The sequence below is a fragment of the Arvicanthis niloticus genome, chromosome 7, assembly GCF_011762505.2.
Source record: "Arvicanthis niloticus isolate mArvNil1 chromosome 7, mArvNil1.pat.X, whole genome shotgun sequence".
Taxonomy (NCBI): domain Eukaryota; kingdom Metazoa; phylum Chordata; class Mammalia; order Rodentia; family Muridae; genus Arvicanthis; species Arvicanthis niloticus.
The window spans coordinates 19,989,847-20,015,086 of record NC_047664.1 but is presented as its reverse complement, the minus strand read 5'-3'; the positions used below and the strand labels follow the sequence as shown (position 1 = coordinate 20,015,086).

At 42.3% G+C, this 25,240-nt stretch overlaps 1 protein-coding gene and 1 pseudogene across 5 annotated transcripts in view; one reads left to right on the top strand and one right to left on the bottom strand.

The window, feature by feature from the left end:
• Nucleotides 1-25,240, bottom strand: part of Commd1 (copper metabolism domain containing 1) — a 104,537-nt gene that overhangs the window by 32,559 nt on the left and 46,738 nt on the right. The gene's annotated exons all lie outside the window — the stretch shown is intronic.
• On the top strand, nt 7,379-9,107 carry LOC117712563 (malate dehydrogenase, cytoplasmic-like; annotated as a pseudogene). The gene is made up of 3 exons (XR_013111719.1): nt 7,379-8,057; nt 8,507-8,711; nt 8,922-9,107. The product of XR_013111719.1 is annotated as a malate dehydrogenase, cytoplasmic-like (transcript).

Here is a 25,240-nt window from a genome sequence, read left to right as displayed (position 1 = left end):
TCAGACCCATGGGAGCATGGCAAAGCCATGCACATATGCATACACACACACACACACACACACACACACACACACACACACACACACCAGGCTCAAGCTCAGGAGGAAAATGGAAAACCCTTCCCTTCTGGCCCATGTATGGATGCTGATAATGTGTGCAGAAAATCCTCTACCTCAGGATATTTGCAGTCTGAAGACTGCTCCCCTTCAGAGACAGCTCCTACTGAGATTAGCTAAATGTGCCTCCTTGAAGCAGATATACACCATAAACTCTGCCTGTATTTATCTGGATGTAATAAGCATGCTTCCTTGTTCAATATATGCAAAAACCTTGTCCCTCTATTTAACATGCAGCAAACATGCTGAGCTTCCTGGATATGGAGGTTTCTCCAGCACTGACCACCAGATCCCAGCATTTCATCTGTTGTCTATCTGCCCACCTTTTCTCCATTCCCTCACAGTCGCAGTCCATTATGGCCCTGGTGCCATGCTGGATAACGTCCCAGGCTTTGGTATAAGATAGGCAGGCATAGCCCCTTGACATTTCTTAATCCAATCAAATTAACAATACTGAACATTACAAGGATCCTTTTCACTCCCTTTATAATAGCTTTTCCTTGTGGAATTCAAAAGGAAAGTTCCAGAGAATTTGTAGCAAGAATACTCTCAGTTTGGGAGGCCATCCAACTAACAGAACTTCTAAATCATCATCTTGGCATGAGACAACACATGGCTCATATAAATCACATATTGATAACTTCACTGCCTAGTTTCATTTCAACAGACTTCTGTTGTACTAATGCACTGGGCAAGAAGTTATACTAGACACCTAAATATGCATTCTTAGTATCTGAAAATTCAGCTCACAGAATGGGCATGCAGATAGAGTACTGGGGATAGGTAAACAGAGCTATAACCAGTGAAAAGAATGAGATTCAGGCCCATGGTGGTGGTGCATGCCAGTAACCCACACACAGGGAGTCCGAGGCCAGCCTAGGCTCCCGTACAGAGAACAGAGTGAGTACCAGGCCAGACTCAGAGACACAGTGAGACCTTGAGTAAAAACAATAAAATAAAGAGGCAATAAATTTAGTTCTTGCATATATTATGAAGCTTTGGAAAATCCACTTGGAAAACTCATTTATCAGGTTTCATAATGAAATTTAGAATAATAACTTCATAAGATTACATAAGGATGGACTGAGGCTTACCTACCCCACCTTAGACTCTAAAAATTTTTGTTTTGGAAAGAGTTGTTGTTTGTTTGGGTTTGATTTAGGGGTCTATATGTGTGCGTGTGCGCGCGTGCGTGCATGTGTGTTAGGTCCCATGTACCTCAGGCTGGTCTTGAACTCACTATATTGCCAAAGATGACTTTTTGTGATCCTCCACCTCTCAAGTGCTAGAATACAGCCATGTGTCAAGCTCCAGGGACGCAGCTTTGTGACTTGTCACCCAGGCTGGGACTGGGCTTTCTGGTGCTGTAAACTCATTGGTTCCCCAAGCTGTACTTGGTAGATTGCTCCTTCGATCTGTCTGTCTCTGTTTGCGCATGTCACAATACTCAAGCAGAGGTAAGAGGACAGGAGTGGAGATGACTCAGTCTTACCTTCCAGCACGCTGCTGCTGGCACCTTTACTCACTGAGATATCCTGCCAGCTCTAGTAACACATTTCAACAGCTCTATACTGCTGAGGTTAAACTTGGGAATTGTGTTTTCTAAAGTTAAATAGAAAACACTTATGTCCCGGAGGCTTGCTGTCATATCCCGTAGGAAGGAACACAGTCACCAAGGCCCTGTTCTCCAGGCACTAGTAGGATGTATTTTTCTTTACCTTCACCCAGCTTGGCCCATGCAGGTTTTGTTCTTGGCAGTACAGTACTTGTTGCTGCCGTTATCCATAACTTTGGGCTCCAGTGTCTTCAGCCTTTGAATGAGGATTCGCACTGGTACCTCTCTAGGATATAGCCAGGCCTTCAACCTCAGACTAGGGCTGCACTACAGGCTTTCACCCTCTTGCACTAAGCAACTATTAGTCACTGAAGCTCTCTGATTGTAGATATGCACTGCTGGACAATCCAGTCTCTACTTGTGGAACCCAGGCTAATAAATCCCTTTTATAATATTCATATGATTGGTTCTGTTCCTATAGAGAATCCTGATGTTTACTGCAGGCTTGTAAGTAAAGATAAATCATTTTCAGTTGGTAAATAAATATCTATGAGTAAAGTATGTATGTAGCTCCATAAGCTTACTGTCATAGTCTGTAGGCTGAGAAATACAACCAGTGAAGGTTTGTCCTTCAGACCTGGTGGCCCACATGTACAATCCCCACATTTGAGAGACTTGGAAGGTAGATGGAGGAGGATCAGGAGTTCAAGGCTAGCATAGGCTACAAAAGATTGCCTAAGAGAGAGGAAAAGGCTCCAAATCACTTTTCAAACCACTACAAGGTATGAGAGTTCCCATGGCTCGGCATCTTCATCAGCACCAGGAGGATCAGTTTTAAATGGCTCTAGCCAGCTAATGCGTAGATGGTGCCATTCCCTAATGCCTGATGGTGGTGAGGATCTCTGTGTGTTTGTCATTCATGCATCTTCTTTAGTAAAGTTCTGTATCATTGCCTTTGCTTGCTATTACTGAACTCTGACAATTCCTTATGCAGTTGAAATATAAATAATTTATTATATATGTCCTCTGTAAATACTTTCTCCCCATCTTTGGCTTTTTTTTTCTAATCCCCATATCAGCATAGAGAGAGGATGTTTTCATTTCAATGACTCTGTTACTCATCTTTCCTGTGTCACTGTTCTAAGATCTAAGAAAGCACATATTTTTTACTAGCATAAAACACAATCACTCTATGAGCATAAAAGAACTCTGTTTCTTCTTTCATGGCTACACATGCACACACACACACATCTTGGTTTTCTTTGCCTAAGATCTCTCTCTCTCTCTCTCTCTCTCTCTCTCTCTCTCTCTCTCTCTCTCACACACACACACACACACACACACACACACACATCTTGGTTTTCTTTGCCTAAGATCTCTCTCTCTCTCTCTCTCTCTCTCTCTCTCACACACACACACACACACACACACACACACACACACACACCACCTATTTCTTCTTTTCCTCTGCCAAACATGCCATTAAGAGAAGAAAAGGACAAGCCCAGAAACTGGAGTAAACATTTAGGAGAGGCTTCATAATTTATGACCCCTTTGAACTGGCTGTGAACTGGCTGTTTTATGTGGTAAAGGTTCATTTTCTTGCTATCACACAGATGGAAATTGTCTCACCTCCATTTCTTGAAAAGAATAACCATTTTCCATTGAATCATCTTTTTGGAAAATCAACTGACCATGCATTCATAAAGTTCAATTCTGTACTCTAAACCCTCCCTCCTTCTCTCCCTCCTTCCCTCCCTCCCTTTCCTTTACCTTCCTCCCTTTCTTCTTTTTTCCTTTAATTTTCAAATTATATTAACTTATCTGTGTATGGAGCATGCTACAGTGCATGGGGGTTGGAAGACAACTTGCAGGTGTCAGTGTCAACGAGTGGGGCCCAGAGAACTCAGGCCCTCAGACCTGGCTGCAGGTACCTTCATCTGCTAAGACATCTTGATGGCCCTCTTTTGGTTTTCTGAAACAGGGTGTCAGGCTAGCCTTGAATTCACTATATAGTCTAGGCTTGCCTGAAACCCACAACAATTACTTTGTTAAGCATCAAATACAGAGATTTTAGGTATAGGCCACCATTCATGGCATTATGCACTTTTTCACTAACTAACTACTTCATCAACAATCTATTTATTATTCTCCCCCCCACACACACACACACGATACATAGGCTCTATGTATGGGTATCAGGCTATTATGTATACAAAATATTACTGTTAGATCCCAGATCTTTCAGATGCTGCTCCAAAGGGTCTTACAGACTTGACCACACTCTCTCAGGTTCCTCTCTCTCTGGGTGTCAAGAAGCAAACAGACCCAGACACAGTCTTTCTGTTCTCATAGCTCTCACAAGAGCCAAGTCTGCCTCAACTGCACTATGACCAGGTCCTTACAGACAGCAGAGCTCTAACAGACCAGAGCTACAGTACCACAGTCTCCTGACCAGGTCCTTATAGACAGCAGAGCTCTAACAGACCAGTGCTATAGTACCACAATGTCCCCATGCCTCCTCAGCCCTGACCGAGGAATGAATGTCCCTGAGCCTTTAAACAGCCACAAGTATAAATAAACATCATATTTCTAGGTCTATTTGGATGATATCAGATGACCTTGGACCATCTCCTACTGGTGCATAGACCCCTTGCCCTTACTCCCTCACGAGGGGTGTTAAAAGAACAAATTCTGCTCTCCCTGGGCAGGCTCAGCTTTATGTAGACCTTGCTGTTTGTTTTGCCAACTCTAATAAACCTTTTGCCTGATGGTCAATCTAATTTATATTCATTCATTCTCTCTCTCCCTCTCTCTCTCTCTCCCTCTCTGTCTCTCTCTCTCTCTCTCTCCCATGGGTCTCTCCAGCCCTAGAATCTAATAAGCATTACGTTCTAGCACAAGTTCTATACCACTGATGACACTGTCTAGCTCGGAACATTAATGGTTCACATTAGCTCATTTTTAGTTCCTTTAGAAAGCAAGCACTGTTATTCAATACACCCCTGAGAGCAGCAGGCATGGCAGTAAAGGTTGGGGGGGGGGGGGGAGCCTGCGTAGGAGACTGAAAAGTCCGACCTCTGCATCTGATACTGAGCTTGAACCTAGGTCTGTGGCAATAACAAACCCTCACCAAATCTGTAGAGATTTCATCTTGATTTGCATACCCAATCAGTCATTATATAAGGAAAGCACCTGCAGTCAAATTTCCCCTCCCCAGCCCCAGGGTTAGACATTTTCATAACCTTGGAGATGTGTTGCCCTTCCTCCTCCATCTCCTGCATAGATATGTAAATGTTAAACAAAGCTTTCAGTAAGTGTCAGAGTGTGGGGGAGGCATCTTACAAGTCATTTTAGGAAATAACTGTGAAATCAAAAATGATAAATAATTCAAGAATCTACTGTGTTCTCTCCAATTTTATCTTTTAAAAGAAATAAGGACAAGTACCCTCAGTCAATTCAAATTAAACCTAAGTGATGTCAATTTTGTCACCTATAATCAGCCACACTGAATGGGAAATTCTGCTGTAGTTCTCTTGTGGGTGGTAAATAGAAAGACCCAGTACATGCACCTGGGCATGCTAGCCTCCATATACTGCAGCTAGCTACTTCCTGTTCTTATTTCTCCCCCTTTTTCTATTTGCAGCTTTTAAATTGTACTTTAGTAACTAAAGTGTGCAGCAGAATCCAAATCACTGAGCTGTTTCGTTACGGCCCTTGTTCCTCCTAAGTTATTCAGGGACAGTAGGCTAACTGTCGCCTTTAGTTACTCTCTCACAAGCTTTACCCACAAGACTTTTATTTTTAAAAAAAATTATACTAAATATCATTCCATCATTTAAACATTGAAATCAAAGGTAGCAAGCTTCAGGTTCCCTTCCACTGTAAGGTGTTCAGAGCGCTCTTGCGATACTTCCCTAGCGCACTGTGACTGGGCGGGGAATTAGCTTTGACTCATGCATTTTGAATCTTGGCGTTCTATTAATTAAATTTATTGCATACTTGCCAGGTAAGAGCAGAAAATATTTTTGCAATGATGAGCGCTTCAAAAACGAATAGATAGATAGATAGATAGATAGGCCAGGATGGATGGATGGATTGCCAAGGAGTAGTGGTAGAGGCCTGTAATCCTCACAACTGGGAAGCATGAGAGATCAGGAGCTACATAGAAATGCTATTCTGTAATACACAACCCCATCTTAAAAGTAAAAGCATTTATACAAAAAAAAAAAAAAGATGATCTTCATTTTATATATGTGTAGCCATCCATGCAGAATAATAGGTTTAATAATATTATCTTTGTTAAAATAACTATAGTCATTAGTTTCTGAAATCAACATTTCCTGAAACAAACCTCTTTAAAACGTTGGATAAATAAAACACATATTTTTTGTTTAAATAAACAGAAAAGGAAAAAAAAAAAAAAGTGCAAGCCTAGCAGGAGGGGCCTGAAAAATCAACAGAGTTCTTGATCACACAGAAGACAAAGCCTGAGGCCCCTTACAGAATGGGAGATGGAGACTTCTGCAGCCCGCAGAGAGCATTCGCCTCAGCAAGAGGACTCAAAAGTACCTTAAGTAAAGCTCAATCCAAAATCAAAAGTGCAGGAAGCAAAAACCATAGCAATGAGTGAGATTAAGGAGAGACAGCTCAGAAACCATGTCGATCTCCTCCGCTCCACAAAGGATCATCAACCAAACACTGAAAAACAACTTGTATTCCAGATAGATTCTGAAAGATCCAAACACAATCCAAAGAAACAAAAATACAATCACTAAAGTCAGCTGGCTGTTCTAATCTCAAAGAAAAATGCTACAAACACCCACACTGAAGTGGGAGTTTATGCCAAAGAGATTCTTCATTTAATCTGTGGATAGAAAATCCAAACCAGCACACAGCACAAATGTTTCAGTAGACAGTGTTCCGAGCAGCAAGGCTGTGTTCAGGGCCAGGGCTGTGGCACCTGAAGTTGGTAGTTCAACTCCAAGAGCATGAGTTGCTAAAACTTGGTTGAAAAGAATAATTCAGCATTTTGTATCAAGCCTCAAATAGATTAAATAACCACAAAATGTAAGAAAATATGAAAATTTACTAGTTCTACAAAAAGCTAAGTGAAAATCAGAAAATATTATGTAGCTAAGGAACTATGTCTCAATTTCTCATCTGCGAAATGGTAACACCACCTTCTCTTCCCACTTCGTATAAAGTATGAGGGTAATACCAGAAAACAAAACAAACCCTGTGAACTTAAATGTGCTACAGAGATATAAGGAATTGGCCAAGTAACATTTTAAAAGAAAACAGAACACAAACATAAATCAAAAAAGAAAAAATAAGTTTATATGATCTGTCCTGGACTGTGGCTACGTAAAATGATATTTTCAAAGAACATATTGCACAGCAGCATTGAGAGCTAAGTGTGCACAGGCACACTGTGTTTCTGCAGTGCTTGTGAGCAAAAGGCCAGCTACTTTTCTGCCATACTATCTTTGGAAATGAATAGGTTTAGGAGACAGTAGTGTCCACTTTCAGGACAGAGGTCAGATCTATCTACTGTTCAGTGCAGTGCCATTCCTGACTGGACTCAGAGTTCCTCTCTTGTTAACACCCAATTGTTAGCTAGCCCTCTCTGTAGTCACTCGTTTTATTTTGCTCCCAAATGGTCTCTACTGGCATCCCAGCTCTCCTAAGTACCTACTTGTTTGCAATAATGTCTGAAGCAATCAGAGTCCTTGTGACTGGAGCAGCTGGTCAGATTGCATATTCACTGCTGTACAGTACTGGAAATGGATCTGTCTTTGGGAAAGACCAGCCCATCATTCTTGTGCTCTTGGACATCACCCCCATGATGAGTGTTCTGTACAGTGTCCTGATGGAACTGCAAGACTGTGCCCTTCCCCTTCTGCAGGATGTCATTGCAACAGACAAAGAAGAGATTGCCTTCAAAGACCTGGATGTGGCTGTCCTTGTGGGCTCCATGCCAAGAAGGGAAGGCATGGAGAGGAAGGACCTACTGAAAGCCAATGTGAAAATCTTCAAATCCCAGGGTGCTGCCTTGGAGAAATACACCAAGAAATCAGTTAAGGTCATTGTTGTGGGACACCCAGACAATACAAACTGTCTGACAGCCTCTAAGTCAGCGCCATCGATCCCCAAGGAGAACTTCAGTTGCCTGACTCGCTTGGACCACAACCGAGCGAAATCTCAAATTGCTCTTAAACTCGGTGTAACCGCTGATGATGTAAAGAATGTCATTATCTGAGGAAATCATTCATCAACCCAGTATCCAGATGTCAATCATGCCAAGGTGAAATTGCAAGGAAAGGAAGTCGGTGTGTATGAAGCCCTAAAAGACGACAGCTGGCTGAAGGGGGAGTTCATCACGGTAAGCAGATTGTGAGCCCTCTGAGTGAGCAGTCAGCCAGAGGCAGGCACAGCACACTGCTGAGCTGAGTATCTGCCAGGGCCTTGTGGGACCCTCAAGGACAGCTGCTGTTTCACTATAATATATTCTTTTGGAGTGTGCAAAAAGATGGTTATCATTGTCTGATGTGACCTGATTTATGACAGTTGAGATTCTCCAAATCAGAAAAACAGATCCGTCCACTTCTGTTTCTACCAAAATCTGCTTCTCTGTATTTAGTGTCACGTGTTCTATAGGAATGCCTACCTTTACAAAATGGTGCTTCTAACTGAACTAGGATAGTAAGATTAACATTGGAGGGAACTCTTTAAGCCATGCTTGCAGTGGTCTTTCCCCGCAGGGTAAATGTGGAACTGATGAGGACTGTGCTGGCATGCTCAGGTAACACTGTCTCTCTGTGCCCCACCCAGACTGTGCAACAACGTGGCGCTGCCATCATCAGGCTCGGAAGCCGTCCAGTGCAATGTCTGCTGCAAAAGCCATCTCAGACCACATCAGAGACATCTGGTTTGGAACTCCAGAGGGAGCGTTCGTGTCGATGGGTGTTATCTCTGATGGCAACTCCTATGGTGTCCCCATGACCTGTTCTACTTGTTCCCTGTCGTGATCAAGAATAAGACCTGGGGGCTGGACAGATGGCTCAGGGGTTAAGAGCACTGACTGCTCTTCCAGAGGTCCTGAGTTCAATTCCCAGCAACCACATGGTGGCTCACAACCATCTGTAATGGGATCCAATGTCCTCTTCTGGTGTGTCTGAAGACAGTGACAGTGTACTCACATACATTAAATAAATAAATCTTTAAAAAAAAAAAAAAAAAAAAAAAAAAGACCTGGAAGTTTGTTGAAGGCCTCCCCATCAATGACTTCTCCCGTGAGAAGATGGACCTGACAGCAAAGGAGCTGACCGAGGAAAAGGAAACAGCTTTTGAGTTTCTCTCCTCTGCATGACTGGACAGTGGTGCTGACGTCAGTAAACATCCCAAGGCTGAGGAATCAAAATGTCATCTTTGAGCCTAGTACCAAACAGTAAGAATGCTACATTCAAATCATGAACAGCTAAATATTTTAAATAGTATGTGCTTGGTGATTTGTGAAAGTCTATCATGTTGTTAGTGCTGCAATCTAAATAAAAGTATATTCAAGTGAAAAAAATCATAAAGAAATATGGTTATAAAATGTGTCAGGCTGGCATGCAACCCAGTAGTAATGTGCTTGTCTACCATGGGAAATGTCTACAACACTACAAAAGAAATCAATCAATCATTCAATAAATAAACAAATAAAATGGGAGTAGAAGGAGGAATAGGAGATAGGGAAGATTTCAGAGGAGAAATGTAATGGCGTCTGCACACTACTTCTAAAATATAAGAAAACAGTAAGAAGTGTTGTTGAGTAAATAGATGGGAAGACAGTGATTAAAAAAATAATAAAATGGAGCAACTATAGTCATATACATGCCAGGAATATATTAGTTATAGTACAACTATTTCCTGTATTTGAAATTTTTTACAATAAAATATAGTATGGAAATTTCTTTTCTCTTTTTAATTAAGGAGCTAGAAAGATGGCTCAATGATTAAAAGAACTGGCTGTTTTCCAGAGGACCTGGATTCAATTCCCAGCATCCACATGGCAGCTCACAACTGTCTGTAACTCTAGCTCCAGGAAATCTGATGTTTTCTGCTGGCCCTGTGTGCACCAGGCACACAAGTGGTGTAGGCAGAAAGCCTGCTCACTTACTCACCCGCTCACCCACCCGCTCACCCACCCACTCACCCACCCACTCACCTACCTACTCACTCTCACCCACCCACTCACCTACCTACCCACTCACCCACTAATCTTGGATCTCCTTACAGTACTCCTTTCAGTCAACTGCAGGAGGCCTAACTGGAACCAATGTCTAGATGTAAAAAAGCCCTGGGTTCAATCCCCTGCAACACAAAACCTAATTGGTGACTGTTTGCACCCACTAAGAAGCAAGGCAGTGCTACCTCCAACCCCCATTTCAAACCCTAATGTTTGTTTCCAGTGCCATTGTCTAGAGATGAAGTGCTCCCTAATTGTGACAGGGAGGGAGGATAAGACAGTCCACGCATAAAAACACTGCCAGAAGGCAGACCATTTCCAGTAAACATTGCTATGATTCATCACATGACGTAGGAGAAGCTGTAAGTTCGTCCATGGAGAAAGCACAATCAGGACTTCAGCTGACTGCCTCAGCTTCCTCAGTCAGTTTCTGGATGCTGCCTTTGAGTGCCTAGTTTAATGGTGTTGTCTTTATCTGTTACTATTTGTTCTTCTCCTTGGAAGCCTAACCCAAGGGAACATAACCCACTGGTCTGCCACTACCGGAAACTCCAGCTGTTCATGTCAACTGCGTTTCTCAATTGGTTTCTGCGACATATTATAAGCACCCAATTTAAGACGATCTGTTGTTGCTATTCCTCTCTCCGTCCATCTATCTCTGATATTTAGTCTTTCACACTGGCTTGTTACATACTTAATAAGCTCACACATTTAAAACCCAAAGCATGATTATCACAGATCATTCTTTGAACCATACAGAGCAGTTACACCTAAGTAAAGCTATTTTATAAAAAAGGATCCCTTCCATGTATGATATGAAAAACATGACATAATAATCACTTTCAGAAATTTTGTGTGAATATGTGTATGTTTGTGAATGGACATACACATGTGTAGTTCTGGAGAGCAAACCCAAGGACCTCAAGCATACAAAGCATGCACTATATTGGAGTCCTGAAATATGCCAATTTAAGGGAACTTTTAAAATCCTTGAAAAATTAAAGTGATATGTCAGACAAAAGGCAAAGACAAGTAAGTCTGTTGCAAGTCATTTTAGATAAATAATGATTAAACAAAACCCACAGAGCAGCACACTGCACCTCACCTGGCAACACAATGGAGCTGGCACCGATGGCAAAGGCGTGGGTGAGCCAGCCCCAAGGGTGGGAGAGCAGGAGAGCTGACCCTGCCTCCTGCCAATGGCCACATTCAATCTAAGGGTCCCTGATCTTTGAAGAACAATACCCCAGATATGCATAGTATGCAACAGCAGAGAGCATTTATTCTGTAGAGAACATGCATGCAGGGGTCCACACACTTGGAATGGAAGACAGAGGTGTGGATTCTGCAGGGTCAATTTAAAGCACGTTAGGGTACCAGTGGATGACTTTTACCTTTATTTTCTCTCCTTTTCTCTGTTGTGAAGAGGACCTGGAGCAATTGCTGACAGTGGTCTCAGGTGAGCTGGTGAATTAGCATGACGGAATCTGAAAGACCCATAAGAGCTGAGGGGCTTTCTGAAAATGGGGGTGGGATTGCAACTTCAAATTGTAAAGGTCATCACTAGCAAGTGGCACATATGTTATGAACTGTCTCCACTGTATATCTGGGGATCCTTTAGCTGGGAGGAGTACAGTCTTAATAGAGTAGGCCCTCTGGGCAGTACAGGCTCGGGTATGAGGTGGATTCCAAGTGGAGTCAGGAGAGTCAGTCGGGCTGCTCCTTCCTCTCTGCCTGTGCTGGCTGGGCAGGGGCAGTGGCAGCAGGAGCAGAGATGTAAAGAGGAGGACTAAAATACTCCTGGGGGAGGGGGGCAGAGAGAGAGCAAGGTGGCTGTGGGGAGCAGGGCAAGGCCAACCCTCAGTTGTGAGCGCATGGCTAGTGACAAAAAGAGTTTCTACCAAACAGGAGCTTCTTGGCCAGGTATTGCCATGTGGTGACATATGGCACTTGGCCCCGGGTGGTCCTTGGCCTCATAGACAAAAACCTTCACCTTGTAGATTGTAGGGAGATGAAATGCCCCTCCTCAGGCCATCCTATTTTATAGGTGGGCCATTCATTCCTGCAAAGGCTGGTTAGTTTGCCAGGACTAACAATCAAACCTGAGTTTTCTGCAGGATTACACATAGTGGACATAAAAGGAGAGCCAGCATGCTGACCAGCTCAGGTACCACCCAGGCCCAAATCCACAGCCCTGAGTTAGCCTACCCCAAAATCTGTATCATCTATCTTACAAGTGATTGGTCCTGTTGATGCAAAGCTGCAGGATCTCCATGACACAGGGCAACAACAGGATAACAGGGAGGAGTCTTTGTATGGATCCAATATTGATGATGTCACAGAAGCCAGAGACCTTGAACCAGACTAATGACTCATTGCAATAAGCATTTGCAAGTGAAGCTGTGTGAGCAGAGGGATACATTGTGAGACACACCGTGTCATACTACAACTTGCACAGTGAGATGTTTTCTATGCTTTGTTTCATTTGTGTGTGTGTTTTATTTTGGTAGGGAGGTTGCAAGAGTGAAGGATGGATATGCGAGGACAGAGAGATGAGCAAGACTTGGGTGTATGATGTAAAACTCACAAAGAATCAATTAAAAGTTTTTTTTTTTAAAAAAAAAAAAAAAAAAAAATCCTGCCAGTTGTGGTGGCGCACACCAGTAGGATTTGCTGAAGGAGGCAGAGGCAGGAGGATCACCAGTTGGAGACCAGCCTGGGCTACACATATTGGGGGCTGGAAAGATGGCTTAGCGGTTAAGAGCACTGACTGCTCTTCCAGAGGTCCTGAGTTCAATTCCTAGCAACCACATAGTGGCTCATAACCATCTGTAATGGGATTTGATGCCCTCTTCTGGTGTGTGTGTGAAGACAGCTACAGAGTACTCATATAAGTAAAATAAATAAATCTTAAAAAAAAAAAAAAATCCTGCAGAGTTGATATAAATTGCTTGTCAGGCTAAAAGCCTATCAGGGACTGTATCTAACCAAGATAAATAGGTCAAAAGATTTTTTTTTTAAAGCACCACATCAAAGCACAGACTACAGTAATTTTTTTCTAAAAAGGTTACAGTCGTCTGACTAGAAGGTGCTAGATTTGCATGTGCCTTGGTCCTCAGCTTGGTGCTGCTGGGCTGTGGTATGAACCTGTGGTATATAATCCAATGGAAACCTTTGGGTCACTAGTATTGTCCCTGAAAGACATTATGTGGCCTTATTCCCTTCCTCTTTACAGAGCCTTTTCTCCCCACACTTCCCCTCTCCTTCCCCTCCCCATCTCTCCTGTCCATAAAGTGAGCAGTCCTGCTCCACCCCCCTCCCCCATGATGCCACCCTAGTCTCCAGACAACCGTGCCAGCTGATTACAGACCCAAGTCTCTAAAAGTGGAAGTCCAAATAAACATTTTTTATAAGTTTATTATCTCAGGTAAGTAACAGGGGGTAGGTTTTCTGCATTAAGTAAAGAGAAAATTAGGTTTCTGAAAGAATTTAACTCAGACTTTGAGTAATTTCACAAGAGTTATACCTGCACTTTAACTTCACAGTTGCCACTGAGCATCCAAGAAAGGACGTTCCTGTAAGAAGACAACACTGGATTCAAATGGCTATGGCGTGTCCCTAACTAGGCCAAGTTCTAGAACAGCAGTCCCGGCATTAGCAAGGACAATCCTAATTTAAAGACTATTCTTTTTTCCGAGTCTCCTCTTTCTGAGGCTCCTGCACACGCCAGGCCACTTTTGGTTTAAGTGTGGTTCAGCCTGGTAATGTCAGCCAGCTTACAGAGTGAACTCTTTATAGAAAGACACAGGGTCCTTGGCCTCTCTCAAAGGGCTTCTTCCTGAGTAACAAGTTCTTTGCTAAAGTGAATTATTTCAAAGCTAAATGAAAATAATAATATGTAAGTGAGGAAAAGTAAATATTTTCTTCCCTTTCTCACCCCAACAAAAGTAAATATAAAATTGCATAATGTATACAATGCTCTGAGAGGTTTCTTTTCTTTGATAAAATAACCAAAATGAGATACATAGAGTGCTATCAGCTGCACTGGGGGCCAGATATACGCAATAAAGGTTTCTCTCTTATATCTTTTGAAAGTTTCTCCAACATTAGGGTTTTTTTTTTACTTTTATAAAATTTTAAAATCATTTTATTATTATGTTTTATGTGTATGCTTTATCAGCATGTATGTCTGTGTACCGCATGCAAGCTTGGTGCCCAGAAATCCCTTGAGGCTGAAGTTACAGGCATCGGTGAGCTGCCACGTGAGGGAGACTGAACCCAGGTCCTCTGCAGGAACAGCCAGTGCCTTTAACTCCTGAGCCATCTCTCCAGCCCCACTTTTATAATTCAGAGAAAGAAGTTACAGGTAAGAGGGGAGAAATGTTCTTTAAATTATCTGCTTTTTGTTTAAAGGGGACACTTAAATCATACCCATTTTGTTCAATGATTTCACTTGTCATCTAGACTTGCTATGCTTTTGGGTTTTTTCTTTTTGGTTTTTCAGGACAGGGTTTCTCTGTGTAGCCCTGGCTGTCATGGAACTCACTCTGTAGACCAGGCTGGCTCCAAACTCAGAGATCTGCCTGCCTCTGCCTCCCAAGTGCTGGGATTAAAGGCGTGCGCCACCACACCCTGGCTAGACTTGTTCTTAAATGTAACAGAAATTCAGAGTCTTGGGCTGGATTCTATCCTCAGCATCACAAAACCCTGGCATTATTGTGCACTCCTGTAATCTAACACTAGGATAAGGAGATGGAGGCAGGCAGGTCAGACGTTCTTGACCATGACTGACTGAATAGTGAGTTCAAGGCCAGGCTAATACACACGGCTGTCTATACAAACAATTTGTTTAAAATGGAAGAAAAAAATCAGATGAGAGCTACAAACTTTCTTCATAGAAAATAGCACTTATTTGCTGAATGGAGCCCATGGGAATCCCCAAACAACCCAGGCTGTTGCCCAGACTATGGGTTGCTCTTCACAAACTGACAATGGAGCCCCTCTGCTGAAGACAACTCTACACGACTCATTGAGCATGGAGATGTTGAGCTGGCGCCTACACATTGCCTCCACCCTTGTGTGCTAGCATCTTTGATAGGGGAAGGTACTGTGTGTGCTACCAAAAGAGAACATAAGTCAGCCACAAACCTTCTCGAATGGTGTCCTACCTGCCAAATATGCTGGGGCAGTGGGGGCACAAAGCTTGTAACCAACCAATAACTGATGTGACCTAGGCCCATTCCACAAGATGGAACCCATACCCAACACTGCTTAGGTGACTAAGAACCTAAGAGGACACGGCCCAGGGAGCTAGGTCAAAACCAAATAATACTGGTCTAAAAAAGGAAAAAAAAAAAAAAATGTAGCAAAAAAAAAAAAAAAAAAAAAAAAAAAAAAAAAAAAAGACTCCTAATGACATTCTGCTGTACTCATGGATCAGTGCCTTGGTCAGACATCATCTGAGAAGCTTCTTCCTGAAGCAGATGGGAAAAAACAGAGACCCACAGCTAGACATTACACACATACACAGAGCCCTTGGAACACACAGCTCTAAATGAGATGCTTCCATCAAACCCCTCAAAGAGGAACCTCAGAGAGGAAGGGAAAGAGTGTAAGAGCCAGAGGGGATAGAGAACACAAAGAAAACAAGGCCTTCTAAAGCAGTGTGAGCAAAGCTCATTGGAACTCAGAGAGACTGAGGCACAGGGCCTGCAAGGGTCGCTCCAGGTCTTCTGTACTTAGATTGTTACATGATGGAAACGTAAGGGTTCTTTGTTGTGTTGGAAGCTGTTCTGCTGGGGCAGACATATAAACAGTGTTTTCCTGAAGTGAACACAGGTGAAAGGCTAAGGCAGACTCATGAAGGAACATTTAGCTGAAGCAGACACAGGTGAAAGGATGTTCTGCTGAAGCTTGCAAGTGAAAGGACACTCGATGAAGGATTCTTTGCTAACAACATGCATGGATTGGTCTGCCTTACACTGCATAGTAGAGCTCTATTTATCAGCCAAGTGATGTCAGTTGAGACAGACTCACATGCTGAAGCAAGACCCGTGGAGGACAAGAGATGTTTGGGGGGTATAAATAGGACCTGATGGATAGAGACGGGGCTGAGCTTGGCTTGCTTACAGAGCCAGCTGTGCAACACTTGTGGGTCTCTCATCTTCGCTGGTCTTCGCTTGGCTGAGAGAGGCACAGTCAACAACTTCTCCTGGCATCTCTCCTAGTCCTTCCTGCTGATGTGTGCTAAGGCTGAGGTCTGGGTGTGTCTGCTAGGTCATGCCACTGCTTTTGATTCAAGTTTGCTATCCCAACTCTACAAAACTGGACTGCTGATGTATCCGTGAAGTGTTTGTGAGTGGATCGAGCTGCCACTGCTGCCCTGTGAACTGAACTGCTGAATTCCAGACAACACAGACTGCTCCAAAGAACCTTTCTAAACAGGGCCACTGCCCTCCCCCCATCCTTTCTTTTCCTCTACCTCTGGTGGATGGTGGGCTAAAAGGGAGGATAAAGCATTTAAGAACCTTTACTAAAAATGGACATTGAAAAATTAAAGTTAAAATTAATGGCTTCCAGTTTATTGTTTTTATGGGATTCTTGAGTGTGTGAATGAGTGTGTCTCTGATGTTTGTGCCTTCTTTTTTTTTTTTTTGGTTTTTCAAGACAGGGTTTCTCTGTGTAGCCCTGGCTGTCCTGGAACTCACTCTGTAGACCAGGCTGGCCTCGAACTCAGAAATCCGCCTGCCTCTGCCTCCCAAGTGCTGGGATTAAAGGCACCCGCCACCACCACCCGGCCTTTGGGCTCTTTTCATTCTGTTGGTTTGACTTGTCCAACTTTGATGTCACAATTTTTGTTTTACCTTATATGGGAGAGGAGGGAGGAAAAACTGCAGTTGGGATGTAATATATGAGAGAAGAATTAAAAATTATTTTAAAATGAATGAATGAATGAGAAAGAAAGGAAGGAAAGGAAGAAAGAAAGAAAGAAAGAAAGAAAGAAAGAAAGAGAGAGAGACAAAGAAATCCTAGTCACGAGGATAAAGGTTAACTGAACTCTCGTTTGTACCTCTGCTAGGGGAAGAAAAATCAGTTTTCTCCATGGAGTGACCCTGGGCATATCAAACACTCCAGGGCAGGCCTCATGTTCAGGAGTTGTTGACCAACATACTAGTCTCCACAGTTTTTTTGTGTGTTTCTATTTGGTTACAGTTTGGTGCGTTTTTGTTTTTGTTTTCTGGGTAGTGTCTTAGTGGTTTGGGAGGTTTTGTTGTTCGATTAGGTATTTGTTTGTTTTTGAGAAAGAACTTAAAATTGGGTGGACAGGGAGGGGGATAGGATCCGGAAGCACTTGGGAGAAAGGATGAATATGGTCCAATATATTTAAATTTTAAAACTGTCTTAAAAAATAAAATTATAAAGTACCTACATATAATTTCACCATTAATTATATGTAATTCCAAGGACTTTGTGAACCTTATAAAATGTATTAATGAATTAGCAGGCTTGCTCATTTTTGCATGATAATTTACATTTTACTATATATAATAGTAAAAAATTCAGCAATTAATTTTTAGAATTATTTTCTCATTCAAATCAACTTAAAAACCATACAGCTTTTGTCCGTCAACTGGGTGGCTTGTATGGTCGCTCTGAGATGCTCTCTAAAGATAGAATATTTTTCAAGTATTTACAAACTGTAAAGCACAAGCAATACGTACCTAAGTTACACGAAATTTTATATTATCATTCTAATACTTTTGGTGTGCAGCAAAGCTGAACAAATATTCTGAGCATCCGTTTTACAGGAGGAGCCGTGGCTTGTTTCTGGGCTGAGGGCAGTGGTGGAGGTGACTACTTCTTATCTGTGTCCTCTTCCTTCCTAAGATTTTCTCTCGCTTTGCCCTGCCCTTAGCCTTGACTAGTTTCCTTTTTTGCCTACCCACGACGCTCACTGCAGCTCCTAGAAAGAGCTAACCAGCTAAGGCTGACTGCTCTGTAAATCATGAATTGGAGGAAGAAAAAAGAAAGCCACTGTTTGAGTGGGTTGATGTGCTAGTCCTTCGAATTATATTGTCAAAATCTGTTACACAGAAAAGACAGTCAAATGATAGAAAATGAACAATATCTGCAGGATCGAGACGGTGAAAAGAGTTGGAAAGCTAAGATCAACAGACGGCAAAGGTAGCAAGTCAACCAGGGGCTTGGGGTATAGATGCCCTAGTGGCACGCAGCCCGGGGCGAGATGCAGGCCGTGATGAAGGAAGGAAGGAAGGAAGGAAGGAAGGAAGGAAGGAAGGAAGGAAGGGGTTAGAACATGAATATGAATGAATGAGCAGGACCTTCCCCATCAGAAAGTTATTAGACATATCTGATCCTTCAAGATGACAGCTCTCCCCTAGGACACTTATAGAGACAAACTAAACAGAAGAACGAGCTACTGTACACACCAGAGCTCAAGTCTAAGCTGGGTGTGGCTGGGTGTGGTGCACACACCTGTAACCCAGCACCAGGAGGCTGAGGCAGGATGGTCAGAAGTTTGAGGCCAACTGGGTACATGGTGAATCTTTTAAAGAACCAAGCCCCCGCCCCCGCCCCCCATCGAGTTTTGGATAAGCAAAATTAAGGAAAAGAGTACACACATGGCCTTCACATTTGCTGACAAAGTTTACAAGGGTTTTAGGATTTCATTACTCAGCCGGGCACTGGTGGCACACGCCTTTGATCCCAGCACTTGGGAGGCAGAGGCAGGCGGATTTCTGAGTTCGAGGCCAGCCTGGTCTACAGAGTGAGTTCCAGGACAGCCAGGGCTACATAGAGAAACCCTGTCTCGACCCCCCACCCCCCAAGAACTGTATTCCTCACGTATTTAATACAAGAGGCCAAAGGCCGAGCAATGCCTGGAGACTAGCAGAGGAAAGGCCATCAGAACATCCACAAAACACAGGTTTCTTTTAGAAAACGTTTGGATTCCCCTATTGCTGACAGAGAAACAAATGTAGCAAATATTTCTCAATGCCACAGTCAATTGTACAGAACCATCATTATAATAATATTTATCAGATTATAAAACATGACTTTAAAAATCTATAGGGAAAGAAAAGGAGTTTAAAATTTCCCTCACAGCCAATGCAAAAGACAGGAGAAAATTGTATCATTTATTAAATCAAAATTTACATGGCACAGAAGCCTGTAGAAATGAAGAACCAAAGACCCAGGCTAAGCTTTGTATACCTAAGCATTCTCTGATGAAGAGTGGACCGTCATATAGAAGTGCAACTGAAGCAGGTGTGCGCTGACACTTCTGCTCACACTCCTCTCTGCACGGCATTCTGTCTTGAGATATAGGGCAGGACTCCTCCAGGATGAAGGCAGAGGGGAAAGGGAACTCTCCTAGGCTTTATGCTTGTTTTGAAGGAGAAGGGTTCTAGTTTCTATTTATCCACAACAATGAAGAGAGATTCTGATAAAATGTGAGATAGAAAGATGGGAAAGGTTAAAAAGACTCTGGAAAACCAGACAGAAACAGTCTTGCCTCTGTCTCAATACTTAAAAGGCAAAGACAGGAGGACCTTAAGTTCTGGGCCAGCCTGAGCTACACAGTGTTATTCTGCCCCAAGAATAACAAAAAGACCCGAGTCTAAGGTCTTTTCAATTCCCGTTATAGGCTATCCATATTCTGTTTCTCAGGCTGTACTCATATACAACATACACACTCTGCTAGTTACTGCGATGAAAACCTGTATTTCAGTAATCTGGTAAATCTAAGAAATCTTATAAAAATCACAAGCTGACACAAATCCCATCACCTGGGAGGAGGCGATAGAAGGATCAAGAATTTATGGTCATTCTTGGAAGTTCAAGGCCAGGCTGGGCTACATATGTGATGTGAGAGCTTGTCTCAAACAAACAAAACATAAAATCCAAAAACATAAATTTGTAAAAATTAGAAAAAAATACATATTACAAAAAAAAAATAACTAATTTAGAAACAAGTAATTTGATGCTCCTGTGGTTATCAAAAAGAAAATGGCCACCCATCTTATAAGAGCATATAAGGTTCTCATTTATAACTGGTACCACTAAACTTGATACTGTAATTAACATCCATGATTCAAGAAGGAATAAGACATTCAAAATAGCATAATGCCTACTTTTATGCCCTTTAATACCATGTAAGATACACAACAAGCAAATAGGGGCTCATCAGTTGAGAGTAAACACTGCTCCTCAGAGGTCATGAGTTGGGCTCCCGGCAACCATATTTAGCAATTCCCAACAGCCTGTAATTCCAGCTCAAGGAGGATCCACTGGTCTCCATGGCATTGCACGCCTGTGCACACACACACACACTCAAAAACAAAATAAAGTTTTAAAAAACCACAATCAATTACAAATAGTCTAGGCCTTATGAAAAGGGAAAAGGAGATGCTATGGTAAGTAGCATAACAAGGGGAAATTACAAAACAGACCAATCAAGAAAACACACAGGAGGAGATGAAGAACTGGGTGCTCCTTCCACTTCTCAGGACATTCCTAGGAAGAGGATGACTAATCCTTGACATTCTTTTATACCAGTTTGCTATCTTTATTTTAAGTTCACTGTACATCAAACCTTACCATGTTCTGAAATCTAATTACTTGCATCTGGGCAAGCAAGAGAAAATTATAACAGGGTTTGCCTTCTTCCACAACAGCCATACATTTGGTCAGTAAATTTAGTTAGACCTAACTTCCAAAAGTAAGAGTCAAGTTAATTAAAATTTGAAGTGGTGAAAGAGAAAACAGGGCAAACTTTCCATATATGGGACATTACTAAGAACACAAAACATTTTAAAATTCTTCATAATGACATTGAAAAATTATTCCAAACATGTTTGGTTACAAGAAGTAAAACTATAAAGAAATTAAAGGAAAACCAGGTATGGTGACACGTCTTTAATCCCAACACCCAGGAAGCACAGGCAGGCAGCTTTCTGAGACTTCTAAGGCAGTGTGATCTACATAGAGACTGGACATCCAGGGCTACATAGAAAGACGTTGTCTCACTGGGCAATGGTGACGCACGCCTTTAATCCCAGCACTTGGGAGGCAGAGGCAGGCGGATTTCTGAGTTCAAGGCCAGCCTGGTCTACAGAGTAAGTTCCAGGACAGCCAGGGCTACACAGAGAAACCCTGTCTTGAAAAACGAAAGAAAGAAAGAAAGAAAGAAAGAAAGAAAGAAAGAAAGAAAGAAAGAAAGAAAGAAAGAAAGAAAGAAAGATGTTGTCTCAAAATGGGAGGAGACAGGGTGGAGGAGAGGACAACTAACAAAACAGTATGAGATGAGGATATGAACTTGCAAACCATTTAAAAAAGAGGCACCCTTAAACCTTGCCATAACAGAGTAGAATGGTTTCTTCAGTGAATGGTAATTCTTAATTTCTAACTCATCAAAATATAAACTCTTCTCTTTGCCCAAGGCTGTCCACTTTCACCAGCTTAGCGGCTGTTTCCAAAGGCTCTGACTCACAGGCCACCGTTGACGGTGAAGCTCGGCACCTTTGAAAGAACAATGCACATTTAATAGATGGAAGGCTGAAAGTTTACTCCTTACTCCAAAACTGGAGGCTCCCTGCCAGTCTCAGAAAAATAGGTTTGGAGAAACACTTGACCTTAGAAAGAACTGTTTCCACTTCCTATGGATACCGTTGGAGGTAGGGCCTCTGGTAGCTGATACATCATAGTGCCCATGTCAAAGGGCTGTTTTCAGCCAGTGGCATCATTACCCTAGTACCAGCAAACAACATTTAAACTCTGTAAGTATGCAACCTGACAAGATAGAACCTGTCCACTCTATAAACATAATATATCAAGCAAAGAAACCCAGCGGTGTTTTTCCGTATAAAGAAAGCTAGCGAGGAACTAGAGTGACAGCTCAGTTGTTGAGTGGTTACTGCTCTTACAGAGGACCCGAATTTGGTTCCTGGACCCCATGACGGGCAGCTCACAACTGCCTGTCAACTCCAGCTTCAGGGAATCCAACACTCTTTTCTGGATTCTTTGGATATTATATTTATACGCATAAACAGAAACGTGGACATATAATTAAAAATAAAATTAAACATAAAAAAAGAGACCTGTAAATGTTTTTATCCAGAGTATATGCAGATTCATTTGAAATAAACTGTAATTATGAATAAGAAAATTTCAAGATGAATCTTATCATGTTAGCTTGGCGGTTCTGAACTTCTGGGGTTAAATGACCCTTTCATGGGGATTGCCTAAGACCATTGGAATACACAGATATTTACACTACAATTCGTAACAGTAGCAAAATTAGAGTTATATAGTAGCAATAAAATAAATTCATGGTTGGGGTAACAGCAACATGAAGAACTATATTATAAAGGACTCAGCATTAGGAAGGCTGAGAACTACTGTGTTAGGTATTGGAATCTACTGACTTAAACAAATGATCACACCCCAGCATGTACTTATCTGGAGGAAGAGCTGAGTTTCGAGTGACCCCACACTACGATACTCCCTCAGTGAAAAGGAAGAGCACAAGCCTGTGCTCTTTAAAGCTCCAAGAGTTACTTCTATATTTCTAAATACCAACTTTGTTATTGCGTTTACAAGCTGTGCGATTTAAATATACAAGATAGAAATAGTTGCCTACAGAAGAGTTCATTGGTCCAAGGTGTAAAAATACCCTCATCAAAGGTTATCCTCCTCCTTGTTTCCCAAGGGAAATCCACGAAATTCCAATCCAAGCATTAATAAGGCTAAAACATCAATAAAATGAGCACTTCCACAGCTACTGTATTTAAGGCTCTCAAGCAAGCTACAGGCCACATGAGGGCAGTTACCAAAGGGCTCTTAGGCACTGCACGGTAGGGTGGCAATACTACCACCTCATTTATAATTCTGACCTTAAATGTCTATCTAACCCATTTGGTTCTAAAGTTAACTATAGATCCCAGTCTTCATCTGGGCACCGTATGTATGGCAGGCAGCATATGAATTAATTATTCTAATTAAATTATTCTAATTAAAAGGCTAGTGGTGGTTTGAATAAGAACAGCCCCCACAAGCTCCTACTTTGGAATGCTTAGTCATCAGGGAGTGGCAGCAGTTGAAAGGGATTAGGAGGTGTGGCCTTGCTGGAGGGAGTGTGTCACTGGAGGTCAAAGCCCCAGCCAGGCCCAGTGGTTCTCTCTTCCTGCTGCCGGTGGATCTGGATGTAGAACTCTTTCCAGCACCATGTCTGCCTGTGTGCTGCCATGCTTCCAGCTATGACAACAATGGGTGACCTCAGAAATGGTAAGCAAGTACCAATTAAACGCTTCCCTTTCTAAGAGTTGCCATAGTCATGATGTCTGTCTCTTTACAGCTGTAGAACTGTGACTAGGACACCTCTACAAAGCCTACACTCTGAAACATTAGACTGGGAACACAGCTGGCAAGTGTAAGTTTATTCTTGAAATGCAAATGGAGAGTAGCATTGATGCTAATGGGCCAGCATCAGAAGCAGACAAACAGGCAAACCCAGACTGACACACAAGCAAATGGACTCAATACACTGCCCAGCACAGACTTCCTGTCCATCACCATCTCACACATGGCTCAGAAAAACAGAGTATTATTCTAAAAAAATCTTACATCAGACTTTCCAGGATTTAAACAGAAACCACCAAGACTGAGTTTATTAATTCAGGTGACAAATAGAAGTAAATCTCAAAGTATTTTGCAAGTAGACCTTAAATTCAAAAGTCTGGTGGAGATAATTCATGGTCTGCATTCAAAACCCTGTAGAATGAGAGACTGCTTCTTCAAAGAGCATTAGGAAAACTTAGAATTGGTGTCGAAGTTTAACCTATATAGGACTAAGAAGTCTCTGCCACAAACAATAACCATACCTCAGCTCCAGAGAAGCCATTATCAGCTCTACTTTAAAAGAATTACTTGTCCAGGTATGGTGGTGCAGGCCTTTGATCCAAGCACTCAGGAGGCAGAGGCAGGCAGATCTCTGTAAGTCTGAGTCCACCCTAGTGTATGGAGCAAGTTCCAGGACAACACAAGGCTACACAGAGAAACTCTGTCTCAAAAAGAGCAAAAACAACAAAATCTATTTTTCTTTATGTGTTGACGTCTGTGCCTGAGAATGCACAGGTATGTGCAGGTGCCCACAGGAGCCAGCAGAGGGCATCGGAGGAGCAACTCCAAGAGGAGCTGCAGTTACGTGGTGCGTGGGAGCCGCCTGCCCACCGAGGTGCTGGAACTGACTTGGGTCCTGTGCAAGAGCAGCAAGTGCTCTCACCTGCAGAGCCTTCTCTCCATCTCCCTCCACTTCTTTCTCACTACCATATACAATCCATCCACTGAATTAGCTTCTGTACCCACAAGTTTATCTTCAAGTGGTAACAGACAATACTTTAAGACAATGTGACCTTCAGAAAAAGACAGTGAACTGAAACATTTGTTGTCTTCTAACTTGTGCAAAGAAATGTTATGTGATTACAGAATAAGTACATTTTTTATCCTCTTCATTTATTAAAAAAAATCCTCATGCCTACCTTATACAACACTGTTGTAGGGACAATAAAATAACATATTGTAGAGTGAAAAATTATAAAGGCCATTTTATGAAATATGTGTAGATTTTTCCGCCTTACAGAACTCGGAACTGAAAATAAGATTTCAGGCCTTCACATTCCAGGTGAAGGACACTTGCTGGATTACATTCCCCAAGGCAGGAAGGCATTTCTGACTACAGATAAAGATGTTATCACCTAGGTGGGGCCATAGCCCTATAGCCGGAAAAAGTGACTCTAGATCATTTGGGCTAGATTCTCTGAAATGTTCCACTGTTCTTGGTTACCCCTCCCTTGGTCTTCCCAGTGCTATGTTCAAAATTTGTAAAACAACCAATCATGTGTAAGCGCGCGAAAATGCCTTCCTCCCCCCACCCCATGCTATAAAAGACCCTTTATCCCACCACACGTGGCCAAAAACCCTGCTCTTGGAGCTAAAGAGCTTGTCGTTTTTGACCGCCGGCTCCTCCCCTAATAAACCTCTGCTGATTGCATCCAGGTATGGTTTCTTGTGATTTTTGGGTGGTCGCAATCTGTAGGCTTGAGGAAGGGTCTCCCGAGTATGGGGGTCTTCATTATAAAGCAGGATTTAATGTACAATGCTAAACATCATCAACTTATAATACAATGCTCTACCAACTAATCACAGCAGTTAAGTTTAATTTGTGCAGCTAACTGAATATGAAATGAAAATATGAATATGAAGAGATTCTATATTTACCAACGTCGACACTGGAGAAAAGTCCATATACCTTTATG